At 43.1% G+C, this 21619-nt stretch overlaps 1 long non-coding RNA gene and 1 pseudogene across 1 annotated transcript in view; one reads left to right on the top strand and one right to left on the bottom strand.

The window, feature by feature from the left end:
• LOC137498972 (uncharacterized) overlaps positions 1–21619 on the top strand; it is a 93234-nt gene that overhangs the window by 53341 nt on the left and 18274 nt on the right. The window contains exon 3 of the long non-coding RNA XR_011017950.1: positions 7983–8066. This is a non-coding gene — a long non-coding RNA (uncharacterized lncRNA). The remainder of the gene's footprint in view (positions 1–7982; positions 8067–21619) is intronic.
• On the bottom strand, positions 4020–5393 carry LOC136866902 (piggyBac transposable element-derived protein 4-like; annotated as a pseudogene).

The raw sequence follows: 21619 nt of genomic DNA on the forward strand, positions 1-21619 counted from the left end.
TAGCTATAGAGGGCAGCACTGTTCTCTCTGGATTAAAGATGGCTGCTTGTCGAAAAGAATTTTTCAAATTAACCGCCTCAAAGGTAAGTAGCTAAAGAGGGCAGCACTGTTCCCTCTGGATTAAAGATGGCTGCTTGTCGAAAAGAATTTTTTCAAATTATCCGCCACCACAAAGAGGGCAGCACGGTGCTCTCTTGATTAAAGATGGTGGATGACAGCTGAAGAGCGAGTAGAATTTGTTTCCAAACAAGAGCACGTGGAATTTACCACCACCACATAGAGTGCAGCACTGTTCTCTCTAGATTAAAGATGGTGGATGACAGAAAAGCGCATAGGTTTGTAAAGCACGTAGAATTTGCCGCCACCACATAGAGTGCAGCACTGTTCTCTCTGGATTAAAGATGGCGGATGACAGCTGTCAGAAAAGCACATGGGTTTGTAAAGCACGTGGAATTTGCCGCCACCACATAGAGTGCAGCACTGTTCTCTCTGGATTAAAGATGGCGGATGACAGCTGACGAAATTGCCCCGCATGAGGGCAGCACGGTGCTCTATTGATTAAAGATGGCCGATGACAGCTGTCAAAAAAGCACGTGGCTTTGTTTCCCAACAAGAGCACATAGAATTTTTCAAATTGCCGCCACCACATTTCAAAGGTCTCTAGCTAAAGAGTGCAGCACTGTGCTCTGTTGATTAAAGATGGCAGATGACAGCTGTCAAAAAAAGCACATGAGTTTGTTTCCAAACAAGAGCACATGGAATTTTTCAATTTGCCGCCACCACATAGAGGGCAGCACGGCGCTCTCTTGATTAAAGATGGCTGCTGTCACGTGGAATTGCCTGCCACCACAGGTATCTAGCTAAAGAGGGCAGCACGGTGCACAAAGATGGCTGCTGTCAAAAAAGCATTTTTCAAATTATCCGCCACCACATTTCAAAGGTAAGTAGCTAAAGAGGGCAGCACTGTGCTCTCTGGATTAAAGATGGCGGATGAGAGCTGTCAAAAAACACGTGGCTTTGTTTATCTCGCGCTAGTGAGGTTAAGTTGGTAGCACTAAGGTTTAGACCCGTCAAGATGGTAGCACTGCCGATGACAGGTGACGAATTTTGCAGCTACTGCGATATAGAGGGCAGCACAGTGCTTTGTGGTTTAAAGATGGCGGATGATAGCTGTCAAAAAAGCACGTGGCTGTCAAAAAGCACGTGGCTTTGTTTACCTCGCGCTAGTGAGGTTAAGTTGGTACCACTAAGGTTTAGGTCCGTCAAGATGGCAGTACTGAGGTTAGCGATGCGTTGTTGTCTGTCAAAAAGCACGTGGCTTTGTTTACAAATCTGTCAAAAAGCACGTGGCTGTCAAAAAAACACGTGGCTTTGTTTACCTCATGCTAGTTAGGTTAAGTTGGCACTACTGAGGTTTAGGCCCGTCAAGATGGCAGTACTGAGGTTAGCGATTCGTTGTTGTCGATGACAGCTGTCAAAAAGCACGTGGCTTTGTTTACAAATCTGTCAAAAAGCACGTGGCTGTCAAAAAACACGTGGCTTTGTTTATCTCGAGCTAGTTAGGTTAAGTTGGCACTACTGAGGTTTAGGCCCGGCAAGATGGCAGTACTAAGGTTAGCGATGCGTTGTTGTCGATGACAGCTGTCAAAAAGCACGTGGCTTTGTTTACAAATTCAAATTTCCCGCGGGAGGTGGAGGAGGCATCTGGGAGGCCTCTGGCTGAGGTGGAGGTGGAGGTGGCATCTGGGAGGCCTCTGGCTGAGGTGGAGGTGGAGGTGGCCTCTGGGAGCCTGAGGTGGAGGTGGCCGCCGAACCCGCCTATTATACTACTCCGAAAATGTTTACAAATTTTAACAATATCTGTATTGACCTTGTCCACTCCAATGTTCACACACGAGTCTCTACTCAAATCATGCCTGTGGGGCACGTTCACTACAACGACGTTAGTGTGGGTCAGCTTCCCTAGTGTATGTTTAAGTTGTGATCTTACATTCTTGGCGGCGTCGCGAGCTACGTCGTTCGTCCCACCGATGATAAGCACTGCATCGCCGCTCCCGAAGTTCCTAGTTGCTGCTTCTACGTTTTCCACAACACTGCTGATAGAAGCTCCTGGATATATTTATCCGGTTGCTGCTATATTCTCGTCGTTAATCACTCCCGCAATTCCCCTTCCTTGGCCATCACCAAACACAGCTACCTTAGCTAATTTAGGCCTAACTGGGTCTTGAATCTGAATTCTAGGCCTAAATTTTAAACTCGGCTCGGCAACGGCAGCGGATCGCGATGATTTGGTTTGTAGGAGGCTGAAAAGTTTATTATGTCACCTATTCAATACATTAGAAATTTTAAACATTTAGGAATTTATTATTTCCATATGAGACATGTTTCGTCCTTCTTTGAGGGCATCATCAGTCCTAGTACTACCTCAAGGCATAAATGAGGTACGTGATTTGTAATTATATTGTAAATACTCAGATACAAAATTGACCTATTACAGTGGGAAATTCAAGAGAAAAACACTTAACTTTAACACGGGACAGTTTAAGGGCAAATAAGTGACTAGCACTAATAGGTAACACCACAGGGATTTGGTTTCACGCGCGCGATCACTTTCTTCCATAATTAAATTATTTAGGACAGAAAACCTATTTCTGATGTTTATTTCCGGAAATTCAGCTGTAGATTTCTTCTTAGCCAGCCATCCATGAACTACTTGACACCTCGCGCTCAAGTTTGTTACTGGTACCGGTATATCACCCGAAGAATGGTCAGTCCCAAATTCTAGCGATCGCAGTCTTTCTTTTACTTCGTGATTTTCTACTTCAACCCTTTCACACTCAGCCGCTTTTCACTAGTGCAACCCAAAACACTCACAGTTATTTTCATGATTTTTCATCCAAATGTTAAAAAAGTTACTATACCAGCTATTTAAATTATATTCAAATGAAAAAACTGTACTGATACACTTATGTCTGTACATTATGAGAAAATATCTCAGATTATTCAGTATAACATGACACTGACAAACAATTAATCAAAATTGAAAAGATATTGATCAAATAAATTACTTTTAAAGTTTAAAAACTTGTCTTACTCTGTGTAAACCTATCCTACAAGGAAGAACAGGAATTTCTCTTTGATTACATAATGAAGTTCAAGGTACTGTAAATTGATAAAATACTATAAAACTGTTATTGATACACTGCACACACTATCGTTCTACGATGCGGTTTTATTTGACGTAAATAAATATCTCACGAGAACACGTTCACTTCCTTATATAAATTACTTTATTTACCCTGTACGTCACAACACACAAATATACACAGTCGCAGACACTCAATAGCGGAGTACAGATATCAACAACACTGACATACTCTCTCCTGAATTCACCGCCTCATTCACTTGAGCCCAATACTCAGACTCCACCTCGGAGCCCAACGACTTCCAGTCCATCACTTGCCTGAGTCCCAAGAACTAAGTACTGCGAACTTAGAACTAACTTCACTGACTGACAGCTCGATATTTATACTATTCGATCAACCATCCAGAATGATCGATTTCTGGAAGAGTTCTTAAAACACTAATGGAACACACTCGATACATCGATCGACCAGCTAGTCGAATGGGTACTCGAACGTTCCTTTCCTATTTAAAAATGTACATGGAAATATCTACAACATTCGTAATGTCTCTACATGTATCCGGATAATAAAACCTTACAGTAAGTTTCCAGTACCCCTCATGTATACCAAATATTGTACAATAAGTCTAACATACGGACATTATGGAATTTTCTACCGCTTTCGACTATCTAGATTTGAGGTTAAACAATACGTATTTGAGGTTATACAATTTATGCTACATATTTACAGGGAAACCATATACTAGTCATGTTTAACACTTAATAAAACATAATTTATCATTAAATAAACTATAATTAAAATATATTAAACATACTAATTGAAGGTTTTACACCAATTACTATGTCGTACCTACGACAAAACCACACTTGGAGTTCAGCATTTATGCCTGGGGTAGCACTCTCCATGCAGACCGTTATTGCACCTTTGGCACACTGTTCTTGATCTCCTCCTTGTCTCCTTAGTGCTACAAACTACACACTGTGATTCCTTTTTCTCTGGAAGCTTCCTTAACCTCTGTGGTCCTCGTAGATCACCGATGACTGATGACTTTGTAGCCATCCACTCCTCCCCCAAGTGTTCAATTATAGCTACAGTGTAACTGAGCCTAGATTTAATTTTCCCAGACCCCATATAATTCTCCTTGTAACGGATGTAGCTGTTCAACACCATCCTAGCTATCATATTAAAAGCCACCTTCTTCCAATACTTTACAGTTTTCTTTTCATCCAGATAACTATATAGCATCATGTCAGATGTGTCAACTCCTGCCTTGAATTTATTATAATTAGCAATTATTTCTGGTTTGGTCTTCGTATTGAAATGATTGTGGGATACTGGAACTTCTTGATCGTTAGCTATAGCTTGACTGGACAGAAGAATGACTGGCCTTTTTTAGAGTTATTTTCACGGAAAGCACATGCTAGAAGTGGACCAGATCTATAGTACACTTTCTGTCCAAGAGAAAATTTATTTTTAAGTTGTTGTGGCGAAAGTTTTCTGTTCCTCCGAACAGTTCCAGTTATAAATGTACACAGCTGATAGAGATGGCGAACAAGTGGCTCTGACATAAAATAATTGTCCACAAATACATGGTAGCCTTTGTTAAGGTAACCCCCCATGACCAGAAGCTTCTTTACAACAGTGTACCCCAGACCATTTTTTGCAATGTTGTCTTTATCTTCTTGAGATTTTGCATCTCTATAAGCGTAAAATTCCAGACAGTAGTTGGATACTGAATCACAAATCATCCAAAATTTGATCCCCCATTTGTGGTGGTGTTTGTTGGGTAGGTACTGTTTGAGGCTAGTTCTATTTTTAGTACCTACTAAGCTCTCATCTACACTAATTTGCTGGTGTGGAGTGTAGTGGTGCCTGAAAATCCTGTTGGCATGATCCTCTAAAGGTTTATATTTAGCGCAGGTGTCATAACCTACTTCTCCTGGAACTGGCAAACCCTCGTTGTTAACAAGAGGGAGAACATATGGGGTGGCCACAGAAGGTAGTGCATTCCAATATGAAGCAATGGTTACTCTTCTTTACTATACCCATGTTGAGGATGCATGCAAGAAAGCCTTTAATTTCTGCAATAGAAGTTCTAGTCCAGTTCTTTAGATGAGTAGGTACACTTGCCTTATTAGAAATAATTCGCTGTGCGTACCTGTTAGTTTCTGTGGCCATGAGTGAAAGAAGGATATCTCTGAAAAACAGGTAGAGATATGGTATTGGAAGGGAATCAGGAGTTGGCATGTGTTTGGGTCCAGGTAATTCTTGATATTGGAATGGATGTGCGAGAGGTTGCTCAGGTGACAGAACTTCCCTGTAGTCATCATCTTCACTGTCAGATATGGCATGAGCACTTGTAGGCCTAATTTCTGAATCACTGTCGTCGTCCTCCTGTAGTCGAAGTCAAGTTCATCTAAATAGTCTAATACTTCAGTATCATTTAGTGATGAATTAACTTAAGTCCAGCCATTGAAAATGTGCACAAAACTAAGCAACAATAAACACTTTGAACGAGGGAATAATTAACTACACTTCGCTGGAAATAAAACTTAGAAACACTAATAGAATATCACTAAATAAAGGAAAATGGCTGAGCTGAATTCGTATTACGAAGCAAAACACGACGGCACTTATTGAATTAAAAGTTCTCAGCGCCAAGCTTACACGGTGTGCGTTTTTCATTTGTCTGAAGTAACGTCTAGTGAGTTAACTATACCGTAGTTAATTTGTGCTGCACTCTACAAACAATAAGGTCGACGCCGATGGAGTGTCTGAGGGTTACGAGACTCATTGTCCTTTTGTACAATGTTTATAACTTCGAATGCACTTTTGTATTCATCATCGTTTATTTTCGATGGTTCATCGTCAACACCGTCGCCAGCTACAACATTCCGAACACGCTCACAAATGCAGTCAACATTTTCATTAGTTTTTACGTCTCTAGGGCAATTTACGCACCTATAATGACACCAACACACAACATTCCATTTTTCAGTAATCTTCGACACTTTCCGCACTTTTCATCACATTTTACAATTAATTTACTTGGAGGATAAAAGACTACGTGACCATTACCGGGAGCCTCAGTATTTAGTACTATGATGACATCTGAAACTGTGAATTACTGTAGCAGTGAGAGCAGTGAAACTGGCAGTGTGTTCTATTATGCCACATGTGTGTGCTACTTCAAATTGCTCCCTAAAATGTTCCTTGTTGTGTCGAGCAGTCATTAAATAATTAATTCATGGCTGCCAATACATATTTATAAACTATAATATATTATTTAGAACTCTGTATAATACAGTATTTAATTACAATCACTTGCACAGGTGAGTGTATATGGCACAGCCCTGTATAAGTAAATACACTTTGTTGACAACACACATTTTCTTACTTGCGATGTTATTATCCTCTTCAAAATAGCTGGCCAATGTGTCGCTGCTCGTCAAGGCCACCGGATGCTACCCTGACTGCTTGACTTGTTTCCGTTCAGACTAAGCTGACAGTTATCTGACGTTTTTCAAATGTCACATTTCAATAGAGAACGATATTGTAACCAAATCAGAGATTGCACCCGGCCACAATATGCAGTTAAGTAAAAAAAGGATGTTGTATTAAAACATAAAATTTTATGTAAAATAGGTCATGTTCATACGTACACAGCATGAAGGAAAAGGTTTTAAAACTTGAGTATGACTTGTGTGGTGAGAACAGCACATCACGTCCTTGTACTACGCATACAACAAGCATATGGCAGTGATAAGGCGGCTTGTCAGAAGGCCAGCACCTCTACCATCTAAGCCACTCAGACCGGTAGGTTCGATCCTGGTCAATTCCAGTGGTATTTGAATATGTCAGCGTCATGTTGGTAGAAGAACTCCTCCAAGACAAAGTTCTGGCACCTCGGCGTCTGTGGAAACTGTAGAAGTAGTTAGTGGGTTGTAGAAGCTAATGACTGGTTGCTTGTTTTGCATTCTTAATACTTTTAAAAATTATTGCAGAACACTTAATATTGGTTGAGACAGTCTATAGGAATATTTATTCGGTAAGATTCGAGTCGAAGTATCGTTCTGTATGTTGTCAATGCCCGATGTCTTCTGGTGTTGGCTAGAACAAGTACTTTGTGTCTCAGTTTCATCCTTGACTCTGACAATACGAATGTGACTGAGACATGGGCAGTGCTAGTGACCATGCATTATACAACCTCTTCGTGTAGAAACTGTCGTTCATATGGTTGGGTCGTGCGTACATTTCAGTGGACATGAGAAAATAGTATATAACACTGCCTGGCTAGAAGAGGAAAGCAATGGGAAACTACATCACTCCTCATATCCTTAGGATGCCTGCTCGGTGACACCTAGCTATATGGCAGCTGATGGTAGATCTGCCTTCAGGCTGACCACTAGATATGGAAAAAAATTATTTTGTATTGAGATTTACTTGTCGATATTGTATGTAAAATATAACAGTAATACATTTTTAGTTCTCAATTTTTAAATTGGTTTGTTTAGGATGAGCAGAATAATTTTCAGTACGTCTTAACATTTTCCTGATGTTTCAATTTTATTTTTGGAGGTTCTGTGTTATATAATGGCTCCACAATTCAAACAAACCCTGAGCATTCAAGTGGGCGACATTATTTCCCTCCTGAAAGACTCTCAGCAGATATGTTGTTGAAGATCCTTCAAATGTAAAAATTTTCTGAAAATATAACAAAGTTTTCAATTTAACTCATTTACTAGCAAATTATGAATTGTCATGCTTATTTGTTCGTGACTAAATGGCCAGATGTATTGAAGAATGTGCCTAACATATTCACTTTTCCTTTTGTAGGACAGTAATGAACTTTCATCAGAGAAGATACATTTGAAAGAGGATATCAAATCAGAGTTGGCAGAGCCAGTGAACACATTTGAGGTAATGTAAACATTGATAATGTGTTTTCTGCACAGTTGTGAGGAATATGCTGAGCACATTACAGTGAGCAGCCACTCACTGATTGAATGTTGTTGGAGAGATAGTATTTTTTATGAGATTGCCAAATTCTAAAACCTACTTTTCATACTTTATTTCAAATAGTTCAAAAATCTTTTGCTAGGTACTGTGTAGGAGCTTGTGTTGTTCTGAGCCAATGGCACGTGGAGCTGGTTTCCTATACGAGCATGGCTATCTTGTCAATGCGGAATTGCTCGAGGTTGACACACCAGCCCATAGCCTAAATATTACCCTTACCTTGAAATATTAATTGTAGCAGATGATTCCTCCAGTCTCCTTGTTTAAATTTATGAGCTCAAGCCAACAGCTCTTTTTTCAGGAGAATTTCCTCATTTTTTTACGCTGTCTGTTCACAAGATTTCCAACATTCACTGGTATATTCACATCTTGAAAGCTGGGTTTCTGTTTTCTGTTGCAATGTGTAGGCTTCTATGAAGAGAACGTAACACTTTTCTATAATCTTGTTGTATTTTAAGCTTAGGTCACTACTGCATGGACTTGCTGCATGTTCATTAACGTGGATTTAGCTTTCTCAACATACAATTTGATTTGGAAGGAAGGGTGCTGCTATGTCACACCATACTTTTTATCCTTTCTATCTATAGGTAATAATATATTAATTTCATGAGGCTGTTTTCAGCTGAGTGCAGCCCTTGTAGGCAGATCCTCCTATGAGGGTGGGCAGCATCTGCCATGTGTAAGTAACTGCGTGTTATTGTGGTGGAGGATAGTGTTATGTATGGTGTGTGAGTTGCAAGGATGTAGAGGACAGCAAAGCACCCGGCCCCCGAGCCATTGGGAATCTACCAATGAAGGTTAAAATTTACGACCCTGCTAGCAATCGAAACTGGGACCCCTGTGGCCAAATGTGAGCACGCTAACCATTTAACCACAGAGACGGACTTATGTAGGTTGTATAGCAGAAGTACTTTGGGTCGCGTAGGTTTCTTTGTTATGACCATGTACGTTGCCTTCTTGGTGTTGAGTTCAAAGCCGTAATCCTTGCTTACTTCACAGACTACCGGGCAACTTGGCCGAGCGGTTAGGGCCCCGCAGCTGTGAGCTTGCATCTGGGGGATAGTGGGCTCGAACCCCACTGTCGGCAGCCCTGAAGATGGTTTTCTGTGTTTCCCATTTTCATACCAGGCAAATGCTGGGCTTCTACCTTAATTAAGGGCATGGGCACTTCCTTCCTATTCCTAAGCCCTTCCTACCACATCGTCGCCATAAGATCTATCTGTGTCGCTGCGATGTAAAACAAATAGCAAAAGATACTTCATAGACTCTATAGCATAAAGGATCTCGTTTGGGCACAAAGATACAGGGACTAGAACTGACTGATATTGCTTGTGGAAGTACAGCGAATCATGCATTAACTTCATTGAGAAAATTGTTTGAATATCAGATTAATAGTACGGACTTATGGCCATCATTGTTCCCAGATTTATTTATGGCGAAACTTAAATAAAAGGAAATTGTATGCAAGAAACTCCCCACACATTGGAGAACTGAAAGGACTTATCAGGAGGAAAATAGCATAACTAATGTGTGCGAGTCAGAGTTTCCTAACACGGTGGGATGTAAGACATCACCTGTCATAAGGTACGAGCTTAATTTTATATCTGTAATTGTTACGTTATGAGGGAAGTGGCGTGCTTGTTACGGGGAGTGATGGGTCAATGGCAGGCAGACACCGAGTGCCGCACAGATGAGAGAAACTCGCTGTGTTTGATGGTGAGCTAATGTTATACACGGTCAGAGTGAGGGAAGTGCCAGGAGTGATGGGTCAATGGCAGGCAGACACCGAACGCCGGGCAGATGAGAGAAACTCGCTGTGTTTGATGGTGAGCTAATGTTATACACGGTCAGAGTGAGGGAAGTGCCAGGAGTGATGGGTCAATGGCAGGCAGACACCGAGTGCCGCACAGATGAGAGAAGCTCGCTGTGTTTGATGGTGAGCTAATGTTATACACGGTCAGAGTGAGGGAAGTGCCAGGAGTGATGGGTCAATGGCAGGCAGACACCGAGTGCCGGACAGATGAGAGAAACTCGCTGTGTTTGATGGTGAGCTAATGTTATACACGGTCAGAGTGAGGGAAGTGCCAGGAGTGATGGGTCAATGGCAGGCAGACACCGAGTGCCGGACAGATGAGAGAAACTCGCTGTGTTTGATGGTGAGCTAATGTTATACACGGTCAGAGTGAGGGAAGTGCCAGGAGTGATGGGTCAATGGCAGGCAGACACCGAGTGCCACACAGATGAGAGAAGCTCGCTGTGTTTGATGGTGAGCTAATGTTATACACGATCAGAGTGAGGGAAGTCCCATGCTTGTTATGGGGAGTGATGGGTCAATGGCAGGCAGACACCGAGTGCCACACAGATGAGAGAAACTCGCTGTGTTTGATGGTGAGCTAATGTTATACACGGTCAGAGTGAGGGAAGTGCCAGGAGTGATGGGTCAATGGCAGGCAGACACCGAGTGCCGGACAGATGAGAGAAACTCGCTGTGTTTGATGGTGAGCTAATGTTATACACGGTCAGAGTGAGGGAAGTGCCAGGAGTGATGGGTCAATGGCAGGCAGACACCGAGTGCCGGACAGATGAGAGAAACTCGCTGTGTTTGATGGTGAGCTAATGTTATACACGGTCAGAGTGAGGGAAGTGCCAGGAGTGATGGGTCAATGGCAGGCAGACACCGAACGCCACACAGATGAGAGAAACTCGCTGTGTTTGATGGTGAGCTAATGTTATACACGGTCAGAGTGAGGGAAGTCCCATGCTTGTTATGGGGAGTGATGGGTCAATGGCAGGCAGACACCGAGTGCCGGACAGATGAGAGAAACTCGCTGTGTTTGATGGTGAGCTAATGTTATACACGGTCAGAGTGAGGGAAGTGCCAGGAGTGATGGGTCAATGGCAGGCAGACACCGAGTGCCGGACAGATGAGAGAAACTCGCTGTGTTTGACGGTGAGCTAATGTTATACACGGTCAGAGTGAGGGAAGTCCCATGCTTGTTATGGGGAGTGATGGGTCAATGGCAGGCAGACACCGAACGCCGGGCAGATGAGAGAAACTCGCTGTGTTTGATGGTGGGCTAATGTTATACACGATCAGAGTGAGGGAAGTCCCATGCTTGTTATGGGGAGTGATGGGTCAATGGCAGGCAGACACCGAGTGCCACACAGATGAGAGAAACTCGCTGTGTTTGATGGCGAGAAGGTGCTAACATAAGGGCCTAGGAAAACAGGAACATTCCCAGAGAGGAAGCCAGGTGGACCGAGGTGAGGGAGCTTTCCATCTGTAAATCCATTTGTCTTTTATTCACTGACAACAACATATGTACAACATTATGTATAACATTATAGCTGAAACACTCGTTAAAGGTAAACCAATAAACCTCTATTGGCCTCTTACGTGTAAGACAGAACAGGAGATCTGTTATCCCCAGAAAATATAATAGAGACAAGTAGTTAACACTCGTTAAAGGTAAACCAATAAACCTCTATTGGCCTCTTACGTATAAGACCGAACTGGAGATCTGTTATCCCCAGAAAATATAATAGAGACAAGTAGTTAACACTCCTTAAAGGTAAACCAATGAACCTCTATTGGCCTCTTACGTATAAGACAGAACAGGAGATCTGTTATCCCCAGAAAATATAATAGAGACAAGTAGTTAACATTAAAGAAAAGAAACGGCCTTCAACTGGCCATAGGCCCCTGGACTACGAACCCGGCCCATCCAAACAGCACAGCACACACAGAAGCACAACTCAAATCCACTTACACACACATTCGCGGCCACAAGCATTAACCTCTCACTCAATACACACACATACAACATTCACTCACGACTTACGCTCCGATGTTCGCAGCCCAGAAGCCTTGGGTTCGAAAGGAACCTCTCAGTAGTTGCTCAAGAGAGCGACAAATAATTAGTGAGAGTCTAACGCTGGATGCAACCAGCCACCAAGACTACGTTTGAGAAGGGAAGGGGAAGGGACAGGAGGGGGAACAACCAATGTAGAAACTCACTCACAGCGCAGGCGCACTTCAAGTGTCTGTTAGAGTCTTGTGAGAGAGCGTAATAGAAGTTTCTCGCAACACAATTTCTTAAATATAAAATGAAAATATTTCTTAAATGAAAATATCTGTGATATCCTCCCCGCCTGAAACTGGGCCCAGCCCATACAACACACTTCAGATGTTTTTATTAGTCCATTGGGGATGCAATACACACACAGGCGTAGCAGTGAATAGCAAAGAAAACACTTCACACAGTAGCTGTCGATATACACGTAGCGAGACTTCTGGGAGGGAGCAGACGAGGTCAGTTACCCAACCGGTTTTTCCAGCACGCGACACACACACTCCCCAAGTGTGCCGACCGTCGATACGAGTTCATAGCAGGTAAACAGAGCGGGCATCACATACTGCACAAAGGAGACTAAAGCCTCCACCAACTGGACAGCTGACTAGATCGAAGTGGTGACAAGCAGTCTCTCAGGACACCACACAGCATATCCTCGATGAGGCAGCGGGTTATAGGAATAGAATAATGCTGTCTCCACATCACGTAGCACAGCACCAAGCACCAAAGCGGGAGGCTGCAAACTTCTCCTAGTGGATCGACGGGCCATCTCAAACCATTAGGATCGGCTTTCAGGATACTCCAAAGTCTTGTTAACACCACACTGGCTCCCAGGGAAATTCCTGCGACATAAATCAAATACAGCAGAAAGGCGGCACCAAAATGAGGTAAAAGGATTGGGGAACAAGGAATACTTCTCAAACGTAGTGAACTAATGAACGACAGCACATTACACACACAGACATATTTAATCTAATATGAGGCCTCAAAACAAAGAATTGACATGTCAAACTAAGAAATATATATACAGAACTTACAAAAGTAAGTAATCTGGAAATACTTTACAATATACAAAATGTGACCTGACAAATCATAGCTTCAGGCATAAATTTATGGAAATAAAATAATACATATCCCATAATTGACCTGTATGTCAGCGGTCCAAACATTTACTATCTCGGTCATCAGCTTCTGAATAAGTTACAATATTTAAAGGCAGAACACCTCATAACTTTAGACATTACCAAGAGACCAATAGTATATTACCGAAACTTGGCGAAAACAGCAGTTACCAAGACATTCACTTAATAAAGCATTAAGTGGCCTTTACCTGAGAAAGATGTACACGGGTCAATTTCCCGTTTGAATTTTCCCGAACCAAAAGAGTGACGGGCGTCAAATACTTCACAATTTCCCACGGACCTCGATATCGTGGAACTAGCTTAGCAGCCTGACGATTGGCCTTAGAACTCACAGGATAATTCCTAATGAAGACAGAATCTCCAACCTTGAAATTACCAGCTTTGCGACCCTTATTATAATAACGTTCCACACGAGCGTGAGAAGCAAGGAGATTACGACGGGCTCTAGTCCAAGTCTCACGGATGGAGGAGGGTTCAATAACCTCCGGCAAAAGATCATTAATCGACCAGAGATTGGCTAATGGAGAATTAGGAGAGAACGCAAACATGAGTTTGATAGGAGTTTGCCCATGCGATTCATGCTTAGCCGAGTTGAAAGCCAAAGACAACCATTCCAAATTATAGTCCCAACGAGAGTGATGATTTGAGTGATAGGCAATCAAGGCTGATCTCAAGTTGCGGTTAAAACGTTCCGCATATGAAGGATTTGGGTAGTGGGGAGAAGTCGTAATATGGTCTATCCCTAACCCAAAACAGAACTTCTTAAATGCATGAGAAGTGAACACTGAAGCATTGTCCGACACTAGATACTGGCAAGGAGCAAACGTTCCAAAAATCTGTTTCAAACATAAGACAGTACTTTTGGTTGTGGCATCACGCGTGGGAAATAACCAAACGAAACGGGAAAATGCATCAACACAAACTAGCACATATCTATGGCCAGACCGGGAACGCGGGAAAGGTCCTAAATGGTCTACAAACAGCTTCTCCGTAGGGCGATTAGCTTGTTCAGAGGCAAGGAAACCTAATCGAGTATTCTGAGCTGGCTTACTTAAGGAACAGACAGTACAAGATCGAATGTACTTACGAATATCTCCATCCGTACCCTTCCATATAAAATGATTTCTAATCTTTGCTCGAGTTTTGAAGATCCCAAGATGACCACCTAAAGGGGAAACGTGGAAATATTTGAAAATCATAGGGACCATGGCAGATGGAAGAACCACTTTCAACTTACGATCATGACGAGAAACACAAAGCAGCACACCATCCTTGATGACGTATGGCTTGACTTCTTCTCCCTCAGAAATTCTCCGGATAATGCCAGAGAGAGTTTCATCTTTTCCTTGATGCTCATGCAATCCCTGAAACAATTCGGGAATTTCTAGAAGAACAGAATTAGCTATCTCAACCTTTTCTTCTTCTACCAGATCATCAGTACCAGGGTAAAACATACGACTCAATGCGTCAGCAACAACATTCTCGGAGCCCTTAATATGCTTCACAGAGAACTTAACAGCGGAAATACGGACGGCCCAGCGAGCGAGTCTACCAGTCGAACGAGGCTTCCATAAAACCCAAGAGAGAGCCTGATTGTCCGTCTCAAGGTCGAACTCAGAGTGCTCAATGTAAAAACGGAATTTTTCCAAAGCGAACAAGACAGCGAGCGCTTCGAGCTCGTACACAGAGAATTTTACTTCCGCAGAGGTTAACGTTCTGGACGCATAAGCAACCGGACGGCGCCCTAGCTCAGTGTCTTGGAGAAGAACTCCAGCAATAGCGCTCCCAGAAGCATCCGTCTGAACAATAAATCGCTTGGAGAAATCCGGGATAGTTAAAACAGGAGGGTTAGCAATAGCAGATTTTAAATCCTCAAAAGCAACTTTCTGTTCCGATCCCCAAACAAACTTTACTCCTTTCTTCCGAAGATAGTTCAATGGAATATCCCTCTGAGCAAAATTGGGCACGAACTTCCTAAAGAAATTACACATGCCGATGAAACGGGCAACGGCTTTCACGTCACGAGGCGGAGGGAACTCACTTATTGATTTGGTGCGATCAGGATCAATAATTACTCCACTAGATGACACAATATGTCCCAAGAACGAAATCTGTGGTCTGGCGAACGAGACCTTGGTAGGTTTGACAGTTAAACCTGCCTTCTGAAGACGGCCAAAAACTTCACTCAGATGATGGACATGTTGATCAAAATCCTCACTGAAAACAATCAGATCATCTAAATAATTTATAACGAACTTGAATTTGATGTCAGAAAGAACTGTGTCTAACAAACGAGACAAAACAGAAGCACCCGTGGCCAATCCGAACGGGATTCTCTGGAATTCGAAAAGGTTCCAGTCTGTAGCAAAAGCTGCTAAATGCTTAGATTCCTCTGCCAGGGGAATTTGAAAATATGCCTGATTCAGATCTAAGGAAGTGAAGACCGTAGCCTTACTGAACCAAGCAAAACACGATTGTAAATCAGGCAATGGGACAGATTCAATAGCAATATTCCTGTTCAGTGCCCTATAGTCAATTACAGGACGCAACCCACCTTGTGGTTTAGGAACCAGAAATACCGGTGACGAGTAGGCAGACGTAGACCTCCGAATGATACCTTGATCTAACATAGCTTGGATTTGCTCCTTGAGGACTTTCATTTTGGGCGGTGCTAAACGATACGGTGGTGATTTAACAGGGGTGTGATTGGTAAGTTCGATCTGGTACTCGAGGACGTTTGTTAGCCCTAGTTTATCCGTAAGGACATCGGAAAATTCCTTACACAAACTCTGAATACACCCTGCTTGCTCAGAAGTCAGATGAGACACATCAGGTAGGGCAACATCAACAGACGACAACATAGTCTCATTCGACTTGACATTTCCATTCAAAGGATATTGATGAAACACAGGGATCAATATCTTGGACTGAAACTGAAAATGAATAGATCCTGCAGACAAATTAAGAATGAGCCCAGAATGTGCAATGAAATCGGCTCCCAGAATGACTGCACAGGATAATTCATTCACAACCACGAAGCTGAATTTCCAAGAAAAGGAAGCTATTCTTACAGAAACCCTAAATCTGCCAAGAATACCTAGCTTACTGCCATTCGCCGTAACATACGTAGAAGACACAGGTTCTAGTTTATTAAACTTATTGGAGCTCTTTAACAGTTCATAAAGTTCCTTATCAATCAAGGACACTACGCTCCCAGAATCAACTAGGGCAGACATGGGTACCTTGTTTAGTTTAACATTCAAATAGGGCAGTTGAGGTCGATGAATGGCCTTTACTCGAGTCCAATCTCGCAAATTACTAGGAGACCCAAACAAACGGCTTTCAAACAAACTTGAAAGATCAGAACAACCTTCAGTTTCAGGAATGAACATCGGCGAAGGACCGTTGAGTGCGTCCGGCAATCCTTCTGCTACTCCGTTACATGATAGCTTTCCTAGTCAACTTCTGTTGGCGCGATCACCTGTAGATGATTGGGTACGATTTCGTTGAAGTACAGGACAATTAGGACGTACATGTGTGTTAGATCCACACTCGTAACACTTACGTTCTACGGGCTGAGAACCGGAGTCACTACTGCTAGGTTTAGAAAACTGCCGCCGAGGACAAGCATTTCGTAGATGATCAGCCGATTTACACAGAAAACAACGTCGTGTTTTGTCTACAGAAGGCGAAACAGGGACAGAAGCGCTACTAGATGACGGTCTATCGATATTACGGAGTGAGTCCGCATATTTCACTCCTTCTGCCGCAACACAAGCGTTTTCTAGCTCAAGGAAAGAATTAGGCCTTGATGAAAATGACAAATAAGACCTATACTCGGGCGTCAGACCTTCAACAATAGAACTCACAATCTCACCTTCCGAATATTTCAAGCGGAAAACTCTTGAAAACATTTTAATGCCCCGAACGTACTCTGAGAGTGATTCATTACTTCGTTGTACTCGAAAGAAATGTCGCTGCACTAGAGAAGATAGTGCTCTGGCAGGAATACATTCACGTAACAGTTTCGCGTGGAAATCCCCAAGAGAATCACGTTCAGACATAGCCACAGCTATGCGACTGGCTAAGTTTCCAGAAGCATGCGGATAAATTATTTGAAATATCAGATCATCTTTGACACCATATACAGCACTATGCTCGAGAAATTCAATTAGAGTGCGCAGGAACTCAATAACTTGTTCGATAGAGTCAACAGAATAAGACTTCATCCCTTTAATAAGTAATTGCAGCGGATGTGGTAGCTTCGCAAAATTAACGACTGAAGAAATATTCTCTGTCTCACATGAATCATTGCCGGATGAAATGGGGTGACCGGCCGGTGGTTGCGAAAGTCCCTGTTCAGTAAGTTCAGCAACATCAGCAGTCTTATTTTCAACGGAGACAGAAAACAAGCTATCTCCCATCCCCAGAAAAGTCTCAATTTTATTCGACCACAAAACTAATAAGGCTTTCACATCATCGTCCATACTATCACCAAAAAATGCCTGGAGATCAGACACACGGTTCCTGTAGTGAAGCAGGCGAGCTTTAATACGACGAATCTGCTTTCGTGTGACATCACTTTGACCTTGACAAAACTCGTCCAGCGTGGACTCTATTTGCGACAGCGAAACCCCGATACGGCCTAACGCACTCTCAAGAAGAATGGAAGGTTGACAGCTCGATAAACTAACAGGGTTACGTAACGAGGAACGAAGAAGTCTAATATTATCGTCTAATGTACCGGTAGGAGAAACGCCCCTAATACACAACTCATATCCCAGCTCCTCGGTTCGTAGCAATTCGAGACCGAAACAGTCGCGTATCTTATCTTCATTAACGGGTCCCATTGACCCTAGTGCATCCTTACTAGTATCAGTCATAATTGCTCCTTTAAATACGAAAGAATAATAGACAAGACTGAATTTACTGATGGAAACCACGCGAGGACGCTACCACGTGAGAAAGTGCTAACATAAGGGCCTAGGAAAACAGGAACATTCCCAGAGAGGAAGCTAGGTGGACCGAGGTGAGGGAGCTTTCCATCTGTAAATCCATTTATCTTTTATTCACTGACAACAACATATGTACAACATTATGTATAACATTATAGCTGAAACACTCGTTAAAGGTAAACCAATAAACCTCTATTGGCCTCTTACGTATAAGACCGAACTGGAGATCTGTTATCCCCAGAAAATATAATAGAGACAAGTAGTTAACACTCCTTAAAGGTAAACCAATGAACCTCTATTGGCCTCTTACGTATAAGACAGAACAGGAGATCTGTTATCCCCAGAAAATATAATAGAGACAAGTAGTTAACATTAAAGAAAAAGAAACGGCCTTCAACTGGCCATAGGCCCCTGGACTACGAACCCGGCCCATCCAAGCAGCACAGCACACACAGAAGCACAACTCAAATCCACTTACACACACATTCGCGGCCACAAGCATTAACCTCTCACTCAATACACACACATACAACATTCACTCACGACTTACGCTCCGATGTTCGCAGCCCAGAAGCCTTGGGTTCGAAAGGAACCTCTCAGTAGTTGCTCAAGAGAGCGACAAATAATTAGTGAGAGTCTAACGCTGGATGCAACCAGCCACCAAGACTACGTTTGAGAAGGGAAGGGGAAGGGACAGGAGGGGGAACAACCAATGTAGAAACTCACTCACAGCGCAGGCGCACTTCAAGTGTCTGTTAGAGTCTTGTGAGAGAGCGTAATAGAAGTTTCTCGTAACACAATTTCTTAAATATAAAATGAAAATATTTCTTAAATGAAAATATCTGTGATAATGGTGAGCTAATGTTATGCACGGTCAGAGTGAGGGAAGTCCCATGCTTGTTATGGGGAGTGATGGGTCAATGGCAGGCAGACACCGAGTGCCACACAGATGAGAGAAACTCGCTGTGTTTGATGGTGAGCTAATGTTATGCTCGGTCAGAGTGAGGGAAGTCCCATGCTTGTTATGGGGAGTGATGGGTCAATGGCAGGCAGACACCGAGTGCCGGACAGATGAGAGAAACTCGCTGTGTTTGATGGTGAGCTAATGTTATACACGGTCAGAGTGAGGGAAGTGCCAGGAGTGATGGGTCAATGGCAGGCAGATACCGAGTGCCGGACAGATGAGAGAAACTCGCTGTGTTTGATGGTGAGCTAATGTTATGCACGGTCAGAGTGAGGGAAGTCCCATGCTTGTTATGGGGAGTGATGGGTCAATGGCAGGCAGACACCGAGTGCCACACAGATGAGAGAAACTCGCTGTGTTTGATGGTGAGCTAATGTTATGCTCGATCAGAGTGAGGGAAGTCCCATGCTTGTTATGGGGAGTGATGGGTCAATGGCAGGCAGACACCGAGTGCCACACAGATGAGAGAAACTCGCTGTGTTTGATGGTGAGCTAATGTTATGCACGGTCAGAGTGAGGGAAGTCCCATGCTTGTTATGGGGAGTGATGGGTCAATGGCAGGCAGACACCGAGTGCCGGACAGATGAGAGAAACTCGCTGTGTTTGACGGTGAGCTAATGTTATGCACGGTCAGAGTGAGGGAAGTCCCATGCTTGTTATGGGGAGTGATGGGTCAATGGCAGGCAGACACCGAGTGCCACACAGATGAGAGAAACTCGCTGTGTTTGATGGTGAGCTAATGTTATGCTCGGTCAGAGTGAGGGAAGTCCCATGCTTGTTATGGGGAGTGATGGGTCAATGGCAGGCAGACACCGAGTGCCGGACAGATGAGAGAAACTCGCTGTGTTTGATGGTGAGCTAATGTTATGCTCGGTCAGAGTGAGGGAAGTCCCATGCTTGTTATGGGGAGTGATGGGTCAATGGCAGGCAGACACCGAGTGCCACACACATGAGAGAAACTCACTGTGTTTGATACTTCTTCCTCAGGTGAGCCAATGTTCAATACATTATTTGTTTTTCTTATTGTTGTTTGGTGCAGCCCTCCATGCCACCCTTTTCTGTGCTAACTTTTCCATTTCTGCTTAACTACTTGTTCTCACCACTTGCACTTTGCTCAAAACACATTTCACAAAATCGATCTTTCGCAAATTCGATTCAGTATTTCTTCATTCATGATACGACCTACCGATCTCATATTCAGCATTCTTCTCGATATTGGAGCAGTTTTGACTAGAACTAGATCTCCTTGCTTGAAAGGTGCATGGAACTTCTTATTCCGTACTCTTCTTAATCGTTTCTGGGATTGATCCTTGAGCCTCTTTTGGATCTTTAGAGTTATTTCTTGGGGATCTGGCTTCTTCTCTGGCTGCATAGTAAAAATGCTGTCCCAAGTTCTCTGTGGGTGAACATTTTTATGGGCTACGCTAGGAATCTGGGCAATTGACTGGTTAACGGTATTGTTCAAACTTTCTGCTATGATGTCGAGCATATCTATCCATTTCCAGTGTTGTTGACTGCAATATATTCTCCCGAATTTAGCGATCTCTTTCATATACCTCTCGAATTAAGTCCTCGGGCTGGATGTCCCAGTGATCTATCTGAGCTACTACCCAACTGCGAATTTTGACAATATTTTCCAACGGTTCATTATTTACAGTTTCTTGACTTGTTAATTCGCCATCGGCGTTTTTCCCCCGCTCAGATGGCTGGGAGTTGTCTGTGTTCCCTTGGCTCTCATGCTCTTTCCAGCCTTCTTCTTGTCTCCTTCGTTTATAATTTTGGAGCTCGAGACTTTCTGCGCCTTCGAGGTCGCCGTTTATATCCTTGTTTTTGATGGCTTCCTCCCATCGGCTCCTGTTTTGTCTCTGCTCCCTGAGCTCTTGGACATATCGTCTATTCTCTTCGTTGTGATTATATTGGGCTGGTCCTCTCTTCTCATTGTATCGCCTCCTGTTCCTGTGATATGGTCGACTTCTATTGTTCCCATATCGAGTATTATTCCTGTACTGGAAACTATTTCTATTTCCTATTTGCCCACATCTTCCATGCTGCTCTCCACTGTACTGGCAATAACATCTCCTCGGTTCCTTATCTTGGGCTCCGATACAATTTTCCGCCCTAATCTCATCAGCCTTATCTACTCCGCGGTTGGTGATTTCGGGACTAATTGTATTAACTGCCTCTATTTGTCTAAGATTTCTGGGGTTCCTCTCTATTAAACACGTTGACCTTAGGTCAATCTGTCTCAATCGTCTCTCCATGTCAATGGCAATTTGTATGTCAGAGGCCGCTAGTAATCTCTGCATTGTATTATAAGAAGACGCTGCATAAAGGGGCTTTTCAGTCTCAGTGGCATGTAAATCATGATCAATAAATTCAATTCAATTCAATTCAATACTTCAAGTGGCAATTGCCTCTGAATGGTTTTAATCGCCTCCAGTTCGCTAGGCGGAGAATCCAAGTCTTGAAAACGATGGAACTGGAACGAAAAGAAATCGCTGTACCGAGTTTGGCCAGCAGTTGAGAACTTCCTCGAGTACAG

The sequence above is a fragment of the Anabrus simplex genome, chromosome 3 (genome assembly GCF_040414725.1).
Source record: "Anabrus simplex isolate iqAnaSimp1 chromosome 3, ASM4041472v1, whole genome shotgun sequence".
Taxonomy (NCBI): domain Eukaryota; kingdom Metazoa; phylum Arthropoda; class Insecta; order Orthoptera; family Tettigoniidae; genus Anabrus; species Anabrus simplex.